A 5,718-nucleotide genomic window follows, 5' to 3' on the forward strand; every position below is an offset into this window, starting at 1 on the left:
GTCGCGCGTACGGTGTCGATGAAGCTCCTTCCTCTCCCCGTTCCAGCGGGCAACGGAGGTGTGGTAGATCTCCACGGAATCCCAGCAGCACGACAGCGTGGTGGTGGTGGTGGAGAAGAATTCCTGCAGGGCTTCGCCTAAGCCGGAGCAGGAGAAACTGGGAGGGAGGAGAGGTGGCAAATTAGGGTTGCGTACGGAGCAGCTATGGCCGGCCAACCCATCCCTCTATATATAGTCGGGAGGTAGGGTTAGGGTTTCACAAAACTCATCTAGGGCCGGCGCCTGGTGGGCCCACACCATACCCTGGCGCGGCCTGGGTGGGACCCGCGCCGAGGTGTGGTGTGGCCCACCCCTGGCCTTTCTCCGTCTCCCCTTTGGACTCCGTCTACGTGACAGAAAAATAAGAACTTCTGTTTTTGTCTCGTCCAATTCCGAGAATATTTCCAGAACAACTTTTCTTGAAATACAAAACAGCATAATTCTTCCAGAACAATTCCGGTCCTCCTCGTGATGTCTTGGATCCCATCCGAGACTCCGAACAATATTCGGTCTCCATCTCATATTCCGAATCTACTTATGCGACATCGAACCTTAAGCGCGTCACCCTACGGTTCGTGAACTATGCAGACATGGTCGAGACTCCTCTCCGAGCAATAACCAATAGCGGGATCTGGAGATCCATAATGGCTCCCACATATTCAACGATGACTTAGTGATCGATTGAACCATTTACATACGATGCCAATTCCCTTTGTCTCGTGATATTTTACTTGTCCGAGGTTTGATCATCGGTATCTCCATACCTTGTTCAACCTCGTTACCGACAAGTACTCTTTACTCGTACCGTGGTATGTGATCTCTTATGAACCATTCATATGCTTGCAAGCTAATCGGATGACATTCCACCGAGAGGGCCCAGAGTATATCTATCCGTCATCAGGATGGACAAATCCCACTATTGATCCATATGCCTCAACTCACACTTTTCAAATACTTAATCCCACCTTTATAACCACCCATTTACGCAATGGCGTTTGATGTAATCAAAGTACCCTTCCGGTGTAAGTGATTTACATGATCTCATGGTCAAAGGACTAAGGCAACTATGTATCGAAAGCTTATAGCAAATTGAACTTAATGACTTGATCTTATGCTACGCTCATTTGGGTGTGTGTCCATTATATCATTCAACTAATGACATAACCTTGTTATTAATAACATCCAATGTTCATGATCACGAAACCATGATCATCTATTAATCAACAAGCTAGTTATACAAGAGGCTTACTAGGGACTCCTTGTTGTTTACATAACACACATGTATCAATGTTTCGGTTAATACAATTATAGCATGGTATATAAACATTTATCATAAACACAAAGATATTATAATAACCACTTTATTATTGCCTCTTGGGCATATCTCCAACAGATCTCCCACTTGCACTAGAGTCAATAATCTAGATTACATTGTAAGGTACCTAACACCCATGGCATTCTCGGTGTTGGTCATGCTTTGCCCTAGGGAGAGCTTTAGTCAACGGATCCGCAACATTCAGCATCTATGTGTACTTTGCAAATCTCTACTTCACCATCTTCGATGTACTCGCGAATCGAATGAAAACGCAGCTTGATATGCTTTAGCTTCTTGTGTGACCTTGGTTCCTTTGCATTGGCGATGGCACCCGTGTTGTCACAATAAATGACTAGCGGGTCCAATGCACTAGGAACCACACCAAGCTCAACAATGAACCTCTTCATCCATACCGCTTCCGATGAAGCCTCCGAAGCCGCTATATATTCAGATTATGTTGAAGATTTCGCCACCGTGCACCGCTTGGAACCGCTCCAGCTTATCGCCGCACCATTCATTATAAACACGTACCTGGACCGAGACTTAGAGTCATCAGGATCGGTGTTCCAACTTGCATCGGTGTAACCGGTTACAACGAGCTCTTGGTCACCGCCATAACAAAGAAACATATCCTTAGTCCTTTTCAAGTACTTCGGGATATTCTTGACCGTTGTCCAGTTGTTCCATCCCCGGATCACTTTGATATCTCGCTGGTCAAACTAACAAAGATGTGCGATATCCGGTCTAGTACACAGCATGGCGTACATGATAGAGCCTATTGCCGAAGCATAGGGGATCTTGCTCATCCTTTCTCTTTCATCCGCCGTAGCCGGACCTTGAGTCTTACTCAAGACCTTACCTCGGCAACATAGGCAAGAACCCTTTCTTGCTTTCATCCATTCTAAACTTCTTTAGAATCTGGTCCAGGTATGTACTCTGTGAAAGGCCTATTAGGCGTCTTGATCTATCTCTATAAATCTTGATGCCTAAAATGTATGATGCTTCACCAAGGTCTTTCATTGAAAAAGACTTATTCAAATAACCTTTAACGCTGCTTAATAGTTCTATATCATTCACAATCAATAATATGTCATCTACATATAATATCGTGAACGCTACAGTAGCTCCCACTCACTTTCTTGTAAATACAGTGCCTCACCATAAGTCCGTATAAAACCGAAGTCTTTGATCACTCTATCAAAGCGTAGGTTCCAACTCCGGATGCTTGCTTCAGTCCATAAATGGAACGCTGAAGTTTGCATACCTTGTTAGCATTTTCAGGATCGACAAAACCTTTGGGTTGTACCATATACAACTCTTCCTCAATATCTCCATTAAGGAACGCCGTTTTGACATCCATCTGCCAAATCTCATAATCGAAAAATGCAGCCATTGCTAACAAAATCCTCACAGACTTTAGCTTCGCTACAGGTGAGAAAGTCTCATCGTAGTCAAATCCTTGAATTTGTCGGAAACCCTTTGCGACAAGTCGAGCTTTATAGACAGTAATATTACCATCAGCATCTGTTTTTCTCTTGAAGATCCATTTATTCTCGACAGCCTTGCAGCTATCAGGTAAGTCTACCAAAGTCCATACTTTGTTATCATACATGGATCCCATTTCGGATTTCATGGCTTCTTGCCATTTGTTGGAATCTGGGCTCATCATCGCTTCTTCATACGCCGCAGGGTCTTCATCATTGTTGTCCACAATCATGACATTTAGACAGGGATCATACCAATCAGGAGTGGTACGTTCCCTCGTCGATCCGCGAGGTTCGCAGCTTCCTCGTTCAAAGTTTCATGATCATCATCATTTGCTTCCTCTCCTATCGGTGCAGCCGCGCGAGAACTTCTTCCAGCACTCGCGCTACTCCGATCTATGAGAGAAGGTTCATCAACCTCGTCGAGTTCTACTTTTCTTCCAAGTCACTTCTTTAGTGAGAAACTCCTTCTCAAGAAAGGATCCGTTCTTGGCAACAAAGATTTTGCCTTCGGATCCGTGATAGAAAGTATACCCAATTGTTTCTTTAGGGTATCCTATGAAGACGCATTTCTCCGCTTTGGGTTCTAGCTTGTCAGGTTGTAACTTCTTTACATAAGCATCGCAACCCCAAACTTTAAGGAACGACAGCTTAGGTTTCTTCCCAAACCATAATTCATACGGTGTCGTTTCAATGGATTTAGATGGTGCCCTATTTAAAGTGAATGCGGCTGTCTCTAATGCATGACCCCAAAACGATAACGACAAATCGGTAAGAGACATCATAGAACGAACCATATCTAAGAGAGTTCGATTACGATGTTCGGACACACCATTGCGCTGTGGTGTTCCCGGCGGTGTCAAATGTGAAAGTATTCCACATTTCTTTAAATGCATGCCAAACTCATAACTCAGATATTCGCCTCCGCGATCGAACGCGTAAACTTAATCTTCTTGTTACGTTGATTTTCTACTTCACTTTGGAATTCCTTGAACTTCTCGAAAGTCTCGGACTTATGTTTCATAAAGTAAATATACCCATATCTACTCAGATCATCCGTGAAGGTTAGAACATAACGATAACCACCGCGCGATGCTACACTCATTGGTCCGCATACATCGGTATGTATGATTTCCAATAAGTCTGTAGCTCGCTCCATTGTACCAGAAAATGGAGTCTTAGTCATTTTTTCCCATTAGACATGCTTCGCATCTGTCAAGTGACTCAAAGTCAAGTGACTCAAGAAGTCCATTGGAATGGAGTTTCTTCATGCGCTTCACTCCAATATGACCAAGACGACAGTGCCACATATAAGTAGAATTATCATTCAATTTAATTCGCTTAGCATCAATGTTATGAACATGTGTATCACTACTATCGAGATTTAACAAGAATAAACCATTCATCTCAGGTGCATGGCCATAAAAGACATTACTCATATAAATCGAACAACCATTATTCTCAGACTTAAACGAATAACCGTCTTGCATCAAACAAGATCCGGATATAATATTCATGCTCAACGCAGGTACCAAATAACAATTATTAAGGTTTAAAACTAATCCCGAAGGTAGATATAGGGGGAGCATGCCGACGGCGATCACATCGACCTTGGATCCATTTCCAACGCGCATCGTCACCTCGTCCCTTGCCAGGCTTCGTTTATTCCGCAGCTCTCGTTTCGAGTTACAAATGTGAGCAACCGAACCAAGTATCAAATACCCGTGCACTACTACGAGAACCAAGTAAGATAGACATCAATAACATGTATATCAGATATACCTTTCTTCTTGATGTGGCCGCTCTTCGCATCGGCCAAGTATTTGGAGCAATTACGCTTCCAGTGCCCCTTCCCCTGGCAGTAGTAACACACAGTCTCAGGTTTAGGACCAGCCTTAGGCTTCTCAGGGTGCATAGCAACTTTCTTGCTGCCCTTCTTGAAGTTACCCTTGTTAGGCTTGCCCTGCTTTTTGAAACTGGTTAAAATTGATGGAGGGGGGTGATACGTCTCCGACGTATCGATAATTTCTTATGTTCCATGCTACATTATTGATGATATCTACATGTTTTATACACATTATATGTCATATTTACGCATTTTCCGGCACTAACCTATTAACAAGATGCCGAAGAGCCGCTGTCGTTTTCGCTGTTTTTGGTTTCAGAAATCCTAGTAACGAAATATTCTCGGAATCGGACGAAATCAACGCCCAGGGTCCTATTTTTGCACGAAGCTTCCAGAAGCGCGAAGGGGAAAGGAAGTGGGGCCACGAGGCGCCGACACACTATGGCGGCGCGGCCCAGGGATAAAACATTGATGCTATGTCTAAGGTTGTGGATGTGCTGTTGCCACTAGGGATAAAACATTGATGCTATGTCTAAGGATGTAGTTGTTGATTACATTACGCACCATACTTAATGCAATTGTCTGTTGCTTGCAACTTAATACTGGAAGGGGTTCGGATGATAACTCCGAAGGTGGACTTTTTAGGCATAGATGCATGCCGGATGGCGGTCTATGTACTTTGTCGTAATGCCCAATTAAATCTCACTATATTTATCATATCATGTATATGCATTGTTATGCCCTTTTCTATTTGTCAATTGCCCGACCGTAATTTGTTCACCCAACATGCTTTTATCTTATGGGAGAGACACCTCTAGTGAACTCGTGGACCCCGGTCCTATTCTTTACATCGCATACAATCTACCGCAATACTTGTTTTACTCGTTTTCTTCGCAAACAATCATCTTCCACACAATACGGTTAATCCTTTGTTACGATGAAGCCGGTGAGATTGACAACCTCACCGTTTCGTTGGGGCAAAGTACTTTGGTTGTGTTGTGCAGGTTCCACGTTGGCGCCGGAATCCCCGGTGT

Source organism: Lolium rigidum, chromosome 2 (assembly GCF_022539505.1).
Source record: "Lolium rigidum isolate FL_2022 chromosome 2, APGP_CSIRO_Lrig_0.1, whole genome shotgun sequence".
NCBI lineage: Eukaryota > Viridiplantae > Streptophyta > Magnoliopsida > Poales > Poaceae > Lolium > Lolium rigidum.